Below are 20,525 nucleotides of genomic sequence, written 5' to 3' on the forward strand. Positions count from 1 at the left end.
GATATTTATATGACTCATTTTAAAATAAATCAATTAAAATAAATTTTCAAGATCTATAATTGATGCATTAATGAGACTCACACAATAAAATAATTAAAAATTATTTGACATCATATTTTCTCATATGTCAAATTTGACATATGAAAACTCATATGTCAGTTGGAGCTTGCTCCTACTTTCAAATTTGATTACATGACATTCCACTTAAGATTTGACATCTCCTTTGGAAATGGTCTTAGAATTGGTACATTTTCTCTAAATTAAGGTGGGCTACAACACATGGGTTTCGTTGGTAGTTCCGTCCCCAGCGTATGGTATAGGAGTGCTAATAATTTCCACCCTTAAAATCGCTCGTAGTTCCATCACCTGCTATACTCCTTAATGAAAACACTTTTTTTTTTTCTCACATGAAAATCAAAATCTCTTTTCACGAGTACTTTCAAGGAGTATAATTTACATGCAATGTGAAAAGTGAAAGGTTCAGAATACTGTCATCTTTCTGTTTCCGTTTTATGTTAGTCTCTCTCATTTTAAGGTACATGTTAAACTCTGATGCATATAATCTAGCTTGCAACGAAGATAAAATGAATATGTTCTAGCTTGCAATGTTGTTAGTAATATCAATTTTGTAGCTCTTCCTGAATCTGAGATAAAGCCATGAAAGAAACAAACCGAAGCCCAGCTACTACCTAAATCTCGTAATATTGTGTAATTTTTCTACAACAAAATGATAGGGATATGCATGCAGCTAGAGCTAGCTAGCCTATGAATGATATATTGGATGTTCATGTTTATATTTCAGGAGTAGGATTCTCTTCCCTTCCCATTTCTCCTATTTGAACGGTCATAGTTAAGCCAAGTCAACATCTTATATTAATTTTTCATAGAAAGAGAAAGACAAAATAGAGAATGTGAGAGAAATGAATGAAAAAGGATAGAAAAAGAAGGGGAGAGAATCATAGTCCTATATTTCAACCCAATGCTGATGTGATCTCAAAGTTTTCTGCGTAGACTAGTGGCAGCCTCTCCTTGTTCTTGCAATGGAATCGATCATTTCCTACTCTCTCTCTCTCTCTCGAAAAATATTGAACCATCGCATGTGGTACCATAGACAAGTTTGGGCCAGCTCAAGCTTGCCCAACTGAACCCCAAGACAATTAAGACCCAAAAGTTGTTTGGTTTTCTAAGTTAAAAAAAACAAACTTTGTTTGACTTCTTACACATAAAAAGTCATTTCTCATTCAACGGTGATGAAACATCAATTTTACCATACAAATGTCCTAACCTAATCAACACTTTTTATCTCTTTATAACCACAAAATATCATGTTTAGAAGAATTCGATTTGGTAACCAGAAAAGCATTTTTATAAATATAATAGGTTGAAAATTAATTAAGGATTGGAAGTTTTACATCAAGCCTTAATCATTTGATTTAGGTATTTGATTGAAGTTGTCAACATTTGAATTTAGTATTGATTATGTTCTGAGTATCATTATTCAGTTATATACAGATGCAAGTGGGTCCAGGTTGAGTTGCGCAAACTCAATTTTAACTCTCACAGAAAAAGGACTTAAAAGATGCAATAATGTTATTCTTACCATATTTTTGTACTACAATTGTATATCGTCTTAGGTGGTATCTAAATAAACAACCACATCATCTAAATTAATTAGCATTTAATTTCAAAATGTTAATCAATAATTAATAAAAAGATTGTTAATTAAATGATGATTGTGGTATAAGAGGAGTCTTCTTCTGCCACCTAAGATTATTTAAGTGTTTTAATTAATAAAAAGATTGAAATTAAATGATGTAGCTCGTCCAACTAATTTGCCACCTAAGATGGTAAAGAAATGTGGTATAAAATTGTGGTAAAAATAGCATTACTCTAAAAGACGTGGTTTTAGGTCACTAAATACGTTCATATTTCATCATAAGTTAATAATCAATAAATGTTTACCCTTCATTTGTGTTGGTACCATATTATATTGGGCCTTGTTATTTGGGCTTTCAGACATTGAGCCCATGATTTATGTAAAAGGGGATGAGCCCTTAGTCTATAAAAGGGACTCCTTACCCTCACAAGTCGAATCCTCACATATAGAAGCCACAAGGCTTACAAACAGAGAAACTCTCTCAAACTCTCTCTTTCTCTGGGGGACTCCCCCTCACACTTGTAATCCATACATCCATACAGAGAAATACAATCAACATCAATGTGGACGTAGCCCAAACATTGGGGTGAACCACGATACATCTTTGTGTTCTTGGGCGTTTGCATGATTCACGGTCGGATTTACGTTGTTCCAAGACCCCTTTGGTTTTGTGCATCAACATTTGGCGCCGTCTGTGGGAATCGACACGAAAAGCTATGTCAGTTCTCTTTCATTTTTTCATCTCACCACCGTGAGACCTCATCACTGTCAACTGTGAGTCTGCAACAACCCAAGAACCCAAAACCTCCCTCTTTGGGCTTTTCCAGAAAACCCTCACTCTTTGTTCGACTGTCAACCAAAACCCAAAAGGCCTCCACACTACACAACACTGTTAACGCCTGGAAGTGAAAGCAAGCAACCAGACAACGACAGATATAGATCGAGAGAAAATGCAGTCCTCGTTCTTATATCACCATGGACTTACAGGCTTCAGATTCCAACCAAACCCCATTTCACTCTTATTCTTTCACTACACCAACACATCTCTTTCCTCCTCTCCTTCTAGTCAACTCGCTCTAAGAGCCCATTGCAACGCGCAACCACAATTTCCCAACAAACCCACATGACTTCCACAAAGAAGGTAGTGGATCGGATAAAGGGTCCATGGAGCCCCGAGGAAGATGAAGCGTTACAGAATCTGGTCAAGATCTACGACCCAAGAAACTGGTCGTTGATCAGCAAGTCGATTCCTGGTCAATCCGGCAAGTCTTACCGTCTGCGGTGGTCCAACTAGCTCTCCCTCGTCTCAGGTCTTCACCCCCCTTGCGAGACCCGTACCTCATTCCATTGCTCTACCGTCGATAGAGGCCATGACATCAGTTGTGGCCGTTGATCCGCCCACATCGCTCAGCCTCTCGCTTCCCGAATCTGAGTCGGAGTTGTGTGACAGGTATAATCATATGGCGTTCGAATTCGGATCCAATCAGATTGTTAGTCCCACCCAGAGGGTAGAGTAACCACATGAGATAGCAGCTCCACTGTCGGTGATAGGATTGCTGCCGTCGCCGCGTCAAAGTAATTTAAACAACAATTAGCAGTTTTTCAGCTCAGAGTTCTTGGATGTGATGCAGGAGATGATCAGAAAGGAAGTGAGGAACTACATGACGGGGATTGAGCAGAAGGGGCAGTGCATGCAGACTGAAGCCATCCGAAACGCTTTCATAAAACATATCGGGATTAGCAAAATCGAGTAGCTTCAAGAAGGAACCAGTCTGTCAAAAACCCTTGTCTTCTTCCACGAAAATGATGAACAATGATGGCCTGTTAGCCAAGACGCTTTACGACGACCTGGCTGATCAATCCCACGGCGGTGAAGGAGATCGGTATAGCTGATCTGGCAGTTGAGGAAGACACCAGTGTTTTGAAAGACTTCATACCCTACAATGAGGTCTTGAACTTGAAGGGCATTCACAAGCCACTGCTAGCGTGCAGATGAGGGGGAGTGCATGTTCCCACTTTCTGAAAAAGCCACGGGAAAACAATGAAAAAGATAAAAAGAAGGAAAAAGCAGACATAATTACAGTGGTGAAATGACTTGCAGAGAAGGGAATTATGGGCGTGACCCATTAAGTAGGCCCTGCCCCTCGCAACTGCCAGCTGCACATGCTATCCCACTATCCAACCATCTGCCATATCCACTTTCTGCAATACCACCAAAAAAGACTTATGAAGATAAGTATTTTTTATCTTTATTATATTATTCATACATATAATGGCACCTTCAAAGTTGTCTGCCATGTGTGTCTATTACATAAGTATTTTTCTTAACTTTTGGAGACATTTGTATAACCCCACTAGAGGGTAATTATAAATAAAGAAAGAAGGCAGCATGCCAAAAAAAAAAAAAAGGGGAAAATGTCAGCAAGCCCAAAATAGTGGGCTAGAATGTTATGTAGAGGGCGAAGGCCTATATGCCCAAAAGAGCTAGGCCTTATGGCTTCAAACTCCAACCTCCATCCCTCCATTTAAGGTTCACCCTCTATTATCACCAATCAGGTGATCAAAAGTACGTTCAGTACTCCAAAATTATTCGGCAGCCTGCCTCTATTATCACTAACTAGGCGATTAACAGTACGTCCAGTACTCCAAAATTATTTAGTAGCCTGCCGTTATTATCATCAACCAGGTGATCAAAAGTACAACTCGTCCTCCAAAAAATCATACATGAGCATCACTCATGACAATCACCATCATACATGAGCATCACTCATGTCAATCATACATAAACATTCATGAGTATCACTCATGTCAACATCCATGAGCATCACTCATGTCAATCAACATAAACATTCATGAGCATCATTCATGTCAATCAGCTTCGAAAGCTTCATTTACAGAGCTTTAGCTTCGAAAGCTTTTCATTTACAGAGCTCCAGCTTCGAAAGCTTCATTTACAAGAGCTCCAGCTTCGAAAACTTCATTTACAAAAGCTTCGACTTCAAAGCTTCATTTACAAAAGCTCCAGCTTCAAAGCTTCACTTTCAAGGCCTCACCTATAAAAACTTCACTTTCAAAGCTTTACCTATAAAGCTTCAGTGCATGGTATACAAAGACCGCATTCGAACAACTGCCACTTCGGCCCATACATGGATTGAATTTGAAGTCTCCAACCAACAACCTCTATTGACTGAAGACTTGAGGGACTACACTAAGTACCATATATTGGGCTTCCACAACTGGGCCTTATGAAAAATACTTGGGGGACTTAGCCCATTATTTATGTACTGAAGAACGAACCCTTATTTTATAAAAGGGACTCCCTCACTTTCATTAGAGAACACCCATTATTCATGTATTGAGGAGCTAACCCTTATTCTATAAAAAGGACTCCCTCACCTTCATTAGAGAGCATTGCCGCCAGCTGAGCAACCGCTTCGCCGCGAGCATCACTCCTAACCCATCACTTATGTATTGAGAAGCGAGCCCTTATTCTATAAAAGGGACTCCCTCACCATCATTAGAGAGCATCACCGCCTACTGAGCAACCGTCTCGCCGCGAGCATCAACTCTAGCCCATCATTTATGTTTTGAGGAGCGAGCCCTTATTCTATAAAATGAACTCCCTCACCTTCAACGCCACAAGCCGAGCCAACCAAGGCAACATAAGTCATAAGCCGAGCAGCCTCATAACATGTGTTACTTCTAGTTGAGCATCATTTCACATTGAGCACCGCCTCATATTGAGTATTAGTTCTATACGACATCTAGTTACTTCGGCCCACACATGGACTAAATTTCAAGTCTCCAGCCAAAATACTCTCTTGACTGAAGACTTGGGGGACTACTGTTGGTACCATATTATATTGGTCCTCGTTACTTGGGCTTCCAGACATTGAGCTCATGATTTATGTAAAAGGGGAGGAGCCCTTAGTCTATAAAAGGGACTCCTCACCCTTACAAGTTGGATCCTCACATACAGAAGCCACAAGGCTCACAAACAAAGAAACTCTCTCAAACTCTCTCAAACTCTCTCTTTCTCTGGGGGACTCCCCCTCACACTTGTAATCCATACATCCATACAGAGAAATACAATCAACATCAGTGTGGACGTAGCCCAAACATTAGGGTGAACCACGATACATCTTTGTGTTCTTGGGCGTTTGCATGATTCACGGTCGGATTTACGTTGTTCCAAGACCCCTCCGGTTTTGTGCATCAACAATTTGTACCATAGAATCGACTCAAAGATCGAGCATAATTACTACGAAAAGTTTCCATCAAAGCTAATTGAGTTTATGGCATTCATCTTGTTCATTTTACAGTGAATATATAGCACCATAATATATATGCGTGCATGAGCGGATCTATAGAGGGACCCGGATGGTCCCAATAAAAGATCTTTTGAAGGACCTTCGAGGACCTCTTGGTTCTCTTGGAAGGTGGTGGTGGGGAGGTGGTCGGGACCTCTTCGGTTCCATAGACGTGCAGAGGCTGATATGCAGAGAAGCTGTGATGTCGATGGTGACGCCTTGCAACCATCGTTGTTTGTAGCAAATTTGCAGAGAAGCTGGGAAGAAGATGAGACGAGCTGCCCAATTTTTCTAACAAAACGACAGTGTTTTGCTTAATTAAAACGTTTCGTTTTATTAAATACACTCACTAAAATGTAAAAAGAAATAAAAATAGAACCCATACATTACAATATTTCAAGAAGTGAGCCCACTCGTCGGTTTTTAGTTCTCTTTCTACTACAGACTCTCTCATACACCCTACTATGTTTCAGACCAAAAGGAAAATTTGGTTGCCCACCTCTTCGGTTTTTAGCTCTGTTTCTGTCTTAAAAAGTCTTGGATTGTGTACATTAGGATAACTTTACATGTGTGGGCACTTTTCTAAAAAAATCTAATGTTTATAGTTTTGCTATGTTAGTTTTGGAGATATATAGATGGTGAACAAAAGATTAGTTCTTTTTCGCCATGCATGACGAGAATGATGATCTTCTAATCTATGTAAGTAAAATATTTGATACATATTAGTGAATGTGCAACCAAAGAATGAACTAAAAATCATCTATAATATTTATCTAGCCTATAGCCCATCATATAATATTTATCCCAATAAAACCCAATGAATAAGATCCAACTAAGCAACTTACCAAATTAAGTTTGTGTGTCAGTTTTTATATTTTTTAGATCCCTAATGTACCCCAATCTAAGCCAGTATGGAAAGTTCTTGTAATTTTGTTTTAATCGATCACGTGCATTGAATTTGGCAAGGTCTTGTGGCCATGAAATATGGTTCTAGAGGAGGAATTAATTTGGCTTTTTTTTATTTATAATTTCGACAATAAATTTCAATTGGAATATACCTAAGTTAGTGTTTTTTTTGTCGAACCTAACTTAGTGTTTAATTTCAACAATATCTATTGTTTAATTTTATGAAAATAATTTACCTACGGTATTATTACATGAAAATAATTTACCTACTATGAAAATAACTTACCTTCTGTTTAATTTACCTATTTTTTCATTTTTTACAAAACTAATGTGCCTACATTTTAAATTTGTAACAAAATCAATTTACCTACTACTTTTTATGGTATTAGTACACATAAATGCAGAATATATGTCCGTATATATTTGATCTAATTAGGTTTTGGATTGGAGGAGTTCACACAAAATTAAAATATATCAAACAAATTAAATGTCTGAAATAACGTGTAAGAGACATAGTGGCATGATTTTGTAAATAAACACAAATTCATGGACATCTTTTATCCAACATGACATCATATTTAAAATTTGGGTTTTATTTAGAAGTTATAATATATGTGGGTTTTTGTTGAGTTTAAGAGTTGCAAGGGTCTAAATCTAAAAAACCCAAATTTATTTTTGGGGGCATTAAACACAAATGATGCAGGCATGGAAAACTTGGAAAGACAACTTCGAATCTAATCGATCCCAATTTAATTTGAGAACTGGTTGCAGGAGTGAAATAATGAGATGCATTCAAATTGGATTACTGTGTGTGCAACAAAATATTGGTGAAATCACATACTTTTGTAATACTCATGAGGTACATTTTCTGATTACTCTGTATATATTTAACTTTTTGTGATCAATTTCTTCTTTATTTTATGATGGTACTATGATGCCTCAAACATGAGCACGAGACAAGAGGTCATCTCTCTCATTAATTCGCTCTGGTGTGATTTAAAAACACTGTTTTTGCGTCAATGGAAGAGGAAGGGATATCCATTATCTATTTGTCCTTTACAGTTATCCTTGTTTTTGTTTGGTTTTAATATAAATTGAATTTTGTTAGGTGGTCTGCCAACAAGGATTGGGAAGTTTGCGAGCAGAGCAATGATTTTGGGTGGATACAGATAGCTGAACCAGTTACGAAACTCTATACAGAAGCCACTGATGGTTCTAGCATTGAAACCAAGGAGAGTGCCTTTGTTGGGCACCATCGAGATGGAGATCTTGGTTTTGGATCCAGCCAGGCTGAAGAGTTACTAGACCATTTAGAAAGTGTGCTAGCAAATGAACCAGTCTGCTGAGAGTGGTCAATACGTCGCAGATCAAGTGAAGCCACATATAGTGTCAGTAAAGGCGTGGTTGCAAAAAAGACCTTCACATCATGCACGAGGGGAAGCAGGCTGACTTAGTGCTATCGAAGGAAGCCTCGCTTTTTTAAGAAAATTGTGGGACGAGGACGAGGAGATGCCATCTCCAAGGAGTTGCATTGTTACGGGACGACGAACTTTTGCAAGGAACCCTTCAGGCATTTGGAACCTACTCACAGAATGCATTACATCCTTTAAAATAAAATGGATCAAAGTGGTGCAAAATTACACTGCAAACATCTCACAATGGAGTGCCCATCAACAAGCTCTAGCGAGGAGATAGTTCCGTAATTGAAACCTCATTTACTGATTGTTGGATAAAGCTGCTTCGATATTGATCTAACCCTTCAACTGCCATCATGTCTGATCGAACCAGAAAAAATGCTGGCTGTGAGGGTTCCGGAAGAGAAAGAGAGTTGCTAGTAAGCATAAGAATAACGGAAGCCATTGTCGGCCTATCAGCTACACTAGCAAAGAAACCCGCGCTCTGCTGCGGGTTTAAAACCGTAACCACAATTTAGCACAACCATTTTAAGTAAGGAAAACTAATGAATTTAGCACAACCATTTTAAGTAAGGAAAACTAATGAAAAGGGCTTGAAAAAAGACCAAGTAAAATTGACCTTTCCAACAATGATTAGCAACTAAAATTGATCCACAAATTAATAAAAAAAAGACCAAGTAAAAAACTGAACACTATTAGCAGATTCATATGTGTAATAATGGTAGGTCCATAATTTTATCATGAGTTCAGGTGTAAACAACTTGATTGTGCTCATGTAAAAAAAAAAAATTAACTCGTTATAATTATTGATTCATGTAATAAATGAGTCGATAGATCCATAAACAATATGGAAACCAAATACACATTGAACAATCTATACCTCCCATGTACAAACAAATTAAAGGGGTCATATTGCAGAACAGAAGTATACCTCCTGTAGCAAGCTTAAGCTTCGCCTCCAGTGGAGCAACGATGGATTCAATAGGTAGCATTTCATCATCTTTCTGTGCAGCGTGAACTCTTCAAAGTCTGCCTTCTGCTGCAATATCTTGATATAAAACAAAACCCCCATAATCAGATTAATTAGGGTTTTTTCTTCATAGTTTCATGTACTTCAAAAGATATATGATGTAAATTATACTTGAGTATTGTCATTATGTATAAAAAACTAAACAGATATATCACATTCAAATTTAAGTATGCTGATTACCCAAATACTTTAAATGGTTCTTCAAATTATCATTGTCATATACCATGACTATGTTGACATATCACTCTTTTACCAAAAATACCTGCAGAAATTTCAAAGAACCTTCAAAAGAAGTTGTTTCAGAACAGGTTTCATCTCAACCGACTCTATAAAAATCAATGATTTATAAAGACTGTTAGGTGTATCTATAAAGTAAAATAGGTGGATACCTTTACCGGATAAACTATCTGCTCAAATATCCTCAAATATTATGTACGTTTGATTAAGGTTCACATTCATGAGAGTCATTTGGAGAGCAAGACTAACAGCACCTTAGATGACCATCCGACCTCTGGACTTGGTAGTCCCATCTTGTCGTTCCAAAAGTTGTGAAAAAAAATCAATACCAATTCAAATTCATATGCCAAAATTATCAAATAATGTTTCAATTAGTTTAATTTCAAGGAGCTCCTCAACATTCTGGAAAGGCAATCCAAAGCTGCCCCCTTGAGAGATTGAGTGACCATTTTCTGGCAGCTCAACAAACAATACTTCTCCAAGATGGTCCTAAAACAAAGCTTCACCTGCATCACTCAACCCATGATCTATACAACCAAAATCAAACAATCAGATTGAGATACAAAAACTTATTATGTGCTTACGCCCCTCCTCTTGACTTTGAACTCCCCCTGCATATTTTTAAAAAATTACAGATTAAATTAAATAAAAACAATTCAATAAAATTAATCACAAATTTCATTTGAGTAATCTTCAAAATCGAGAGAGTATATACAGGTGAGTTATGGACAATTTACTATGGCTCAGCCCACGTAAGGACCAATTTTAAAAAGTAACATGAAGTCAATGTGTACTGAAAAGAAGAAAATGAAATAAAGATAGAAATATTATCACAAAAACAGCAGCAAGAGACCTTAATTAATTAAGATGGCTTATTTTAGTGAGCAAAGAAAAGCTAACAATTAACAAAGCATGGATTTATTTGAGAAAAAAAAACACAGGATGAAATAAATTATTTCTTTCCAAAAGAGTATAAAAATACTACCAAAGATTCAAAAATATCAGTTAACACAAACAAACAACAACAAAAGCCATTAGACATAAGGTAAAGTACCAAATACTCGATCAAAGAAAAAAGAATCATTTACCTCTACGGCTATAACCATGTGAGAGGGGAACTTCCTCTTTCACATTTAAATGGTGGATTGAAGACCAAACATGTTTCTTTCCAAAGAGAAGTGCCTGATGAAGATTAAAAATATATATATAATTCAGGTTGCATCAAAAGAAGTAATAAAGTGGATAAGAATGGCAAAGCACGAAAATTGAACACGATGAATTATTGACATGAGTAAATTTTCTATCTTCAACTCTCCAACTAATTTGACATAGCACAACAATTAACCGTTTAAAAGAGTTGTAAAACATTATTGATTTTCTGAATTTGGTAGACATACACTATCTCTTTGCTTCAGTAGTTGAAAAGAGAAATGGAGAAATCATGAATGTGTAAATAAAAAGTTGAACCTTATGGGAGACGAAGAAATAACTCTACAGCTAGCAAACTATTAGAAATCCTGTTTACAAATTTACTCACGTTATCAACAATGCCAGCCATTGCCTCTTCTCTCTTTTTGCGTTGGGATGTATAAGTTTGTTTTCAATAAAACCCTGTAAGAAAGGGAAAGTAGAGGAAACTTTAATGATATAAACAATAGAACAGATCGCATAAGTTCCCTAAAATGCACAAAATGTAACTATTAGTAATAATAACCAATGTAATCAAACATAAATAAAATGGTATGGTACAGTTTTATTCTTTTTCATAGAGCTCTGAGGTTCGAGTCTTATGAAATGGCAAGTTTGATACAAATTATTATTGGTGGAATTGCCAGTTTTATTCTCTTTCATTGAAAGCCAAAAACCAATACCAACATGATTCAAAGAACCTCAATCTACTATCTTTAACAATTGAAACTATATTGTACTCTTTAGTCTTAATTTGAAGACTGAAAATAAAATAATTTGAAGCTAAATTGATTAGTATTAAGCTTAGCCTCAAATATTCTTCAGAAGATGCAATCCAAAATTAAGACAAATTTGAAAGAATTGAGCCTTATGTGGTCTTACTCATCACATGCTGCTTCCCCATTCAATACAAAAGTAAAATAAGTGAGAGGTTAGTTGGAAGATTAGTTGGAAGATTAGTTGGAAGAAAATAATAATTAAAATCTTGTTCACAGGCTCTCCTCAATTATGTCTTATCCATCTAATATTTCAGTAACACTCTTTTAGTACTTAATTACTGAATTTGCTAGTGTAGCCTATTACGTAGTCCGAATTTTAATCAATCTTTACCATCTCATTGATTAGAGTTGGTCTTAAAGTCAATTTACACTGTTCACCTCTAAGACAACACTATAATTGATTATTAAAGAAAATTTGCTAAATGACCGAAAAAAATATCCGTCATTAGATTTGATATCAAATTTATAGTCAGTTATCGGGACATTATTATTTACCCTCTATCTATTAGTAGGTAAATATTCTCATCGGAGTGTTATGGTGTTATACAAATACAAATTACAATACATCTCAAGAAACTCAATAGAAACTTACTCTGCAACCAACAATGTCTTCGCCGCCACGGTCACTGCCTCCTGCTACCTCTCCTGTTACTACTGCACCTCAATTACCACCGTCATTTCCTCCACTTCTGCCGCCACTGTTGCCGGCAGCAGGCTGTTAAGCATATCAATATTTGCATAAGATGAACCAACATTTGAAAAGTATAAGCAGATGGACCAGCACAAAGAGAAAACTCCTAAATTTACAGCAAGATGAAAGATTAACAAAAAAAAAATTTGGGTAAAAAATACCTAAATTCACAGAGATATGAGAAAATAGGGTGCAAACATAATGTGCCTCTTTTTTAATGTGGGGGAAAGAAGCCGGTAAAACAGCATTGGTAATTACATTGGATATATGCAACCTGCTATGGGAACCATGTATCCAAAGTGGCAGATCTCACCTACGAAAGCATCCAAATCATCAGAATAATGCAGGAAAAAATAGAACTGAAACTCATTAGCATAACGCATAAAATATGGAATTGAGTACCATACAAATAATAAAACGAATTTGAAGTTTTTGCATAACCGAAAATTATACCTTTGATATATGTACCCCAAGACTCCTGTGGATCCCTGAACATTGCATGCATATGAAGATACCAAGATTCACGCTAGCCAATCGTGGAGCTCTGCACCAAAAAATGGAAACACTACAACAATTTAGAAAAAAAAATGTTTGACATATCTGTTTGAGGTTACCCACACATGCAGTATGAAAATATATAGGATGTTGTTTAAATTGAAAATAAGTGTATATATAACCTTTTAATTTACCTTTTTCTCCAATAAAGCCCTGTTGTCTCTTCCCCTTCTTTGTAGAACGTCCTACACTGCAAATCGAGTCCATATTCTTCCTGGAAAATCCAACCTCATTATTAAAAACCAGAAGAGTAGCCGAAGCTCCACTCCCAGTTATATCCTTCTTTGTCATCACAAATTCCAGTGTTGATTCAACCCCTTCTTCGTATTAATTGTCTTCCGCATGCTGCAAATCAAAAACCCACAATTAAAATCCACCAAAAGAACAAAACCACAATTTGTTTTCAAGTTCCATTGATGCTAGTATCGAAAAATTGAAACTTTTTCACCTTTTTTAGAGACAACAAAAGACCCAGAAATTGTTTTGATTTTCAAATAAAAATTAACGAAGAAACAAACCCAGCAAATAAAATTACACAAAAAAAGAAACCCACATATTATTTCGAGTTTCATTGACGTGGGTAAGGAAAAGATTGAAACTTTTTAACTAATTTTTGGAAAAACACAGCAAAAATTTAAATACTTGTATGAGCTTAATGAGAAAATGGTATGTCTTTCTGGTACAGCTCGGCAGATAGGCTGGTGACTGCATGGTGAAGGTAAAGAGTTAAAGAGAAGTTGAAATCAGAGAAGAAGATGAGTTTTACCCGATGACTTGAGTCGCGAAGGAAGACAGTGGGAGTCGGCAACTCAGAATTTCAGCCAAATATAAAGAGAATATGAAGAAAAAAATAGTTTTGTAAGATGCTGAGAAGAAAAACAGGGAAGAATAGAGCTTGTGGTTTCTGCAAGAGAGAGCTCGTCGTTTCTGGAAGCAAAGGAAAAAAGGTCGGCTTTCCCGTCCTTCTTCTTCTTTCAGATTACGAATACGTGTACATCACTGACACGTGTAAATCAGGAGTAGCGCCAGATAAAGGCACCAACTGAGACTTTGGCAAAAATGAAATAAAACAAATTAAGTAAGGGCAAAAACGGAATGATACTGTGATTATGAACAGTGTTTTAGGCGTTTTTCTCTTTTAGTATATACTAGAAACATGGCCCGCGCGTTGCTGCGGGATTAGAAACCGTATTAAAAAAATATGTTTCAAGGCTATAAGAGATTGTTATAAATCGTTAATGTTATTTAAACTGAAAGATGTTTGAACTTTTTGAAAGAATTTTACATGAAAAGCATAAATTGAGTGCACGAACTTTTTGATACAATCGATGTCATTGCAGACCATTTTAAATTAAACGAAGAAGGTACGTAGTTGGACGCATGGTAGTTGATACGAAATCTATTATCAATGTATCCTGCAAAACATCACGGAAATAATAAAAAACAATTCTGACAGATGACAATAAAATAGTGAGACAGACTTGTACCAAACGTACAAACAGGACAAATACTAATTAAGGGGAAAACAACCAAGAATAAAAAGATGAGGCTTTTCAAAGCTTACCAAATAGAATCACCAAGCAATTTTCCAAAGCATTAAGTGATTTTTTTGCAATCCTTCTTCGTAAATTTACAAAAAAACACAGGAATAATTATATAAGCAACTAATAAGCTAAAAAGCTGATACAAATTAAGAAGAAAGCATTGAAATTAAAACAATACAATATTTTAACACAAATTGAATGATTCAAATCTCTGTATAGTTATCAATAAAACAGGTGAGTGCATTTTCAACTGTTTGGGTTATTTACTTTAGGTAGATTACACCCTTCACATGCTCGGTGAGGAAAACCAAAACCAATTAATAGCAAATTTAAGGAAAACATCCATTCTAAATATGAAACGAAAGCACATACGTCAAGTCAATCTTCCTACTATATTCATTTAATCCAATGATGCATCAAATATAAAAATTAAATTATACCTCTACTTTGTAACGTTTTGATTTTGTTTTATCTGCAGCTAAACCAAAATTTCGACGGTTCCCAGTATAATTATGTGAAACCAGATAGCATCACCATGTAAACGTCATATTGGGTGTCCACACCCATACCTATCAATTTACACATAAATTTGAACTTCGAATTACTTGGGTTTCAAAAATATTTGCACAAAAATTTGAAAAAAGATGAATAAATTAAAACACAGTAATATCTACTGGCAATTGAGACTGACCCAAACCTGTTATCAAGCTCTGCTATACGAAATAGAAATGGGCCGTGAAGAGAACTGTGTTGTATCGACAAAGTCTAGAACAACCTGGAAATTTACAGCCAAAGAAGCAATTATTTACTGAATTATAAAGAAAAATCTTCACAAAATAGTGTCTAGTTTTACAAATAAATGAAACCCAAATTAAATTTCTTGATAAAAACTAAAAGCTTGAAAGATTAACTGATTAAGAAAAAACGCATGAATCCTACCATAAAAAAGATGTAAACTTTTGCATTGGCAAACGATTCATAATCTAAAAATGATATCTTAAACATAACACATTAATCCAAGTCAAAAGTTCCCAAATTTAAATCAACCAATACGAACAAAATATAAAACATGGTTCATTGTTTCTCTTTGTATTTTAAATCACATGGTGTTTCCCAATATACTATTGTGTTAACATTTCTTATACTCATGCATTAGATAAAAAATGATACCATGCTAAAATTACATGGACTGCTTTATCACGGTTTAAGGAAGCAACCCCAAATCAAAGTATCTACATATTTTTTCAGATTATCTAAAACACTTAAGCAAAACCATCACTTCTCCAATGAAGCCATGTGAGGTGAGCACCTGAATCGACAATGAAGAAACAAAGAAATCAATCTTCGATCACTAAACAAAGATTCAAACCCAGAACTGTGTAATTCATCAAAAAAATTGACAGAATTGATGAAAAATTTAACAGAATCGATTGAAGAAAGTGCGAAAGAAATTTCACATCAACCAGCAACCAATCATGCATCCATAACCTTCCAATACGCAAGAAATCGAAATAAAAATGGAGCTCCAAAAATCACACGAAACATAATTTAAAGTTGTGAATCAACAAAACACAGAATTTTGAATAGATCTGCTTGACTAATAACAAATCAAATTGACAGCAGCAATTCTTTGTTCTACGTTCTTCCGATGATGATCGGGCAATACTGTTGTTAACGTAGATAAAGGTAAAGGACACAAACCTATAACAACTAATTCAAATATATCCCTTTCAATCTATAAACTAATTCAAAGATCTGCTCTTCCTGGATATCTAAGGAAAGGAATAACATCTCTAATGTTGTCAATACCAGTAGCAAACAGAACCATCCGTTCAAATCCTAAACCAAAACCACAATGTTTGACAGCCCCGAAGCGCAGCAAGTCAATGTACCACTCATATGGCTCAGCAGCAAAGATAAAATCTTTTGCAACACATAAATGGAAACACCAAGTCATCCAACACCATCCAAAACCATAAAACAACACAGCAACAACACCAAAATTAAAAAATAAATAAATCCCACGGATTGGACTTTCACACTATAGAAAACATAACTTTCACAATATTAAAAAATACAATTTGTGCAGAAAATGCGTAAAAAACCGAAATTATTTACCTTGAACATAATTGGCTTCCAAGCTTGTATACAGAAGCCCCAAAAAACGAAAAGCACAGTGACCTGAAACAAAACACAGAAGCAAATCATACAACCAAACAACAGATCTAAGGATATAAACAGAACACCCAAAATTACAAAAACTAAATTCCAAAAAACGTAGAGCAACGCGTTCTGAAACGAAAAACACAAACAAATCATCGACCCAGACAGCGGATCTAATGATATAAAGAAAATACCCAGAATAAGAAAAAAAAAATTCATCCACAAATCCCACCTCAAAATGGAAAACTACCAGAAAAAAATTAAAACAGAAAAAAAAAAGTTAAAAAATACTCACCAATAAACGACGGTGGACCTTGGAGGTAACAAATCACCCTGATAAAATGGAAAAACCAACCAAGACGAAAATTGATAGAAATAAATTATTGAAATTAACACCCAAATTCCAGAAATGAAGAAAAATAGAACCTTAATATGGAAATTGAAGCTTTACTTGCAGATCGGCAACGTCAAACGATATCCAGTGGCAGGGTACCTCAAGAGTGGAGAGAGACAGCTGAGAGATAAGTGAGAGACGCAGAGAGAAGTCGAGATTTGAGAGCGATAGAAGCAGACTTTTGTGAGAGAGAAAAGTGAATACGGAAGGAAAAGTGGAGAAAATGCCGAAGCAGAACTTTTTCCTGATGATCGACGCGTGGGCAAGGCGGGCAAATCCAGAAGAAGGAGAGGATAAACGCGTGGCCTCGGAGGGTAAGGAAGTCATTTCACTGTAGAAAAGAAGGCAAAAAAGTGACTTAACCAACGAATTGAGGGGCATTTTGGTCCGCACACTGCTCTAGAACAGTAACCAGATGTTTGGGTTTTAGTATATATAGAATATAATTTTGTTGCACACATAATAATCCTATATGGATGCATCTCAATATTTCACCTCTTGAACCAGCAATCCATGTAGGGTCTATTATATTCGAAGTTGTCTCTTCTCGCCAGTTTTTCCGTACCTGCATAATTTGGCGAATGAGCATATATATATATATACAAAATAAGACACTTTTTCCTTCATTTTTTGTGTATTTAACTGCAGCAATATAGTCCCAAATCTTTAAAGACACATGCAAATACCTACCATTTTGTGGTACTTACATAGCTTAGAAGATCCTCCATATTGCCTTCATGGTGGAAATAACTATTTTTCTGGCCAGGTACTATCTCCAAAACTAACACACCAAAGCTATAGACATCGGATCTAACTGAAAATTGTCCACGCATTACATATTCTAGAGCCATATATCCACTGCACATATATAAGAGAAGAAGGTCAATTTTTACCTTGGGTGGAAATGTTCACTATTCTTCTTAAGATTATCCTATTGCTTGTTCTTTACTTGTGTTGCATTTCATAGGAGCTTTCTTTACATGCACTTCAAAATTATTGGTACACTACCATAACATTGTATCTTTGAGTCTAATACTTACTAGGTTCCCACAATTCGATCGGTTTCGCCTTGTACTTGGTCAAGCACAAACAACCTTGCCAACCCAAAATCAGCAATTTTGGGGTTCATTTCTGCATCTAGCAATACGTTGCTAGCTTTTAGATCACGGTGAATAATCTTGAGACGAGAATCTTCGTGAAGGTAAAGAAGTCCTCGTCCAATGCCTACTATAATTTTGTAGATTCAAGTTTGCGCGCTTGACTGGATCTACATATTCATGTAAAAATAAAATTATGCAATATTTGTGCTCATTTGTAGCACGAACTGCACACAAATAAACTTTTGAAGTAAAAGCAGACCTTACCAAATATGAATTGATCAAGGCTTCCATTAGGGACAAACTCATAGACAAGAAGCCTTTCATTTCCTTCCAGGCAAAAACCTAAGAGCCTAACCAAATTCCGATGTTGAAGCTTTGCCACTAACGAGACCTCGTTTTTAAATTCCAAGTCTCCTTGTGCAGAATCTCTAGAAAGCCTTTTCACTGCTATATCTTCATCACTCGCAAGCTTACCCTGCATTCAACCAATTTTTCAAGTTAACATACATCTGACTTGGGCGCACATCCAACATTATTATTCGTACAACAAGACATTCACAACCTTGTAAACGGCACCTAATCCACCTCGTCCAAGCTTATTTGCCTCGGAAAAGTTATTTGTGGCAACTCTAATGGAGTCAAAGTCGAATTGCAAGGCTTCTGCACTAGTAATTTGATCTGCATTTGTAATTTCTTCTGCAAGCATTCGGAAATATTTAAGAAAAACAAGTTCATTATTTGTTTTACATATTTGCATATAGGAGTTTTTTTTAGTGGATCAAGTAATTAAAGAAAAACTAATTATTCTGAATTTACCTTCAGTAAGCCTGTTCTTTCTCTTCTTCGCTCTCAGACACATGCAGATGGATATAACTAGTACCGAAACTTCAGCAGTCGCCACAAAAGGTATAATGATAACCCAAGGTGTATGAGTACTCTTCTTTCCTACAAAAACCCGAAATCCTCTGTTTCTGTGGCTAAAATTTCATTTAATTCAATCCTAGACCTCTTAAAAAGTAATAACAAGTAATATCTGATCTTCTATTGAAGTTGAGGACCCCCAACAGAATCTGCAGGTGGAATTAGAATTTTTCCTAATTTCCAGTTCACATCATTAACTAAACCACATATTTTGCTACCTTGAAAGCATACTATCAAATGACATATATATATACCTGATGGTGGAGAAGTTGGGGCTGGTGCCAGTGTTCCTGATGATCCGATCGCCGGATCAAAGAAGAGGTAAGCCTCATACCTTAGATTACAGCTAGGTTTAACAAACCTCACAGAATCCTTGCCATAAAAACTGTTATTAATAACCTCCAAACCACTGTTTAAGCAATGGTTGCAGTCCAAGGTGGACAAATCTGGAGTGCACTGCGCAAGGCCAAACATCGTCCGATTAGAATCTGTTACGCTTTTGTTTCCTACTGCATACTTCCTAAGCGAACCACCTCCCGAAACTTCACTTCTTAGACTTTCCAACAGTGTCATGAGATGTTGGTTGAACTCATCAACCACTGACGATGATGACGAAACGTTTTCTGAATTCGATTGATAAAAAGCAGGAAGAACTTCAAGGATTCCATATAAAGTGCGGTTTGAGTAGCGCAACATGCAGTTTTCGTTCCATATAGTTGCCTCCATCTGATTAGGGCAAGTCTGTGTGAGAATATTAGTAGAGTTACCAAGGCAAGCACTGCAGGCATCGGCTATAAGATCTCCTCTACAAAGTCCGATTGCGTTAACTTGGTCGGAGTTTTCACCGTAAGAGTAACTGTAGAAGCCATAGCCGTTGCTGTTGACATTGCTGAGGAGGAGAGAAGGCAGAAGACGATTGAGGTTGGTCTGGTAGACACTATTGTTGGTGTAGTTGCCCTTGTTGTAAGAACATGCCACACGTAGAAAAGGTTGCTGACGATCAAGGGATTGAGTACTGGTATTGGCAATGAGTAACAGAATTATGAGAGAGATAAAAAATGGAGAGGTTGAGGAAATCATTGTATATTTGTCTTGTGTGAACCAATGGCTCTGCAAATTATGTATGAACATTATCTCCTACCATGTGCCTGGTGATATGACCACTGTTTTGTTGTTTTTGATAATTATCAAATTTGTATCAATTAGTAGTGTGTTTTGCTACAAACTGCTAGTCAGAAATTTATGCGATGTTGAAAATTATTCTTTGGTTACCTTTGAAATTTCAGCTCGGAGAGAATAAGCTGAGGTAAATTTAAGTTAATTAAGCACATGTTTTGGATGTCTAATTAGCTCATAAACTTTGTAATTCTAATTTTGATCTTATGATAAAAGAATAATTGAAGGACGTAAAGTAGGCAGCGAGGATTGTAGATTTTGGCTCATTTGTTCGTTTTGGGCTATGACCCACCGTTTCAAAGAGAATCGTGTGACGAACCAAACTTAGTGCTTTGCCTTGATGTAGAGGCATTTTTGGGAAAATGTCGTTAATATGCTAGCCCAAAAATGGAATTTCAAGATTTTAGGACCTTTTAGATATTTAGTTATTTGTTTAAGAGATACTTTGGATGCGGTTCC

At 36.2% G+C, this 20,525-nt stretch overlaps 2 long non-coding RNA genes and 2 pseudogenes across 15 annotated transcripts; all 4 read right to left on the reverse strand.

The window, feature by feature from the left end:
• Nucleotides 1–2,122: 2,122 nt before the first annotated feature.
• Nucleotides 2,123–5,836, reverse strand: LOC126605165 (uncharacterized). The gene is made up of 2 exons (XR_007616859.1): nucleotides 5,705–5,836; nucleotides 2,123–2,163 (listed from the first exon to the last, which is right to left on the reverse strand). It is a non-coding gene; the product is annotated as an uncharacterized LOC126605165 (long non-coding RNA).
• A 2,587-nt stretch (nucleotides 5,837–8,423) lies between these two features.
• LOC126605948 (cysteine-rich receptor-like protein kinase 44) lies at nucleotides 8,424–20,037 on the reverse strand (annotated as a pseudogene).
• On the reverse strand, nucleotides 9,068–13,693 carry LOC126605951 (uncharacterized). Of its 14 annotated transcripts, none has more exons than XR_007617076.1 (11): nucleotides 13,535–13,692; nucleotides 13,411–13,473; nucleotides 12,903–13,113; nucleotides 12,667–12,757; nucleotides 12,375–12,526; nucleotides 12,115–12,237; nucleotides 11,093–11,166; nucleotides 10,644–10,737; nucleotides 9,708–10,166; nucleotides 9,499–9,600; nucleotides 9,068–9,336 (listed from the first exon to the last, which is right to left on the reverse strand). It is a non-coding gene; the product is annotated as an uncharacterized LOC126605951 (long non-coding RNA). The 14 variants fall into 14 exon arrangements; XR_007617072.1 differs by having other exon boundaries at nucleotides 12,903–13,103; nucleotides 13,535–13,691; XR_007617075.1 differs by having other exon boundaries at nucleotides 12,903–12,982; nucleotides 13,411–13,692.
• LOC126605949 (uncharacterized) lies at nucleotides 15,477–17,274 on the reverse strand (annotated as a pseudogene).
• Nucleotides 20,038–20,525: the final 488 nt, after the last annotated feature.

Source organism: Malus sylvestris, chromosome 15 (assembly GCF_916048215.2).
Source record: "Malus sylvestris chromosome 15, drMalSylv7.2, whole genome shotgun sequence".
Classification (NCBI taxonomy): domain Eukaryota; kingdom Viridiplantae; phylum Streptophyta; class Magnoliopsida; order Rosales; family Rosaceae; genus Malus; species Malus sylvestris.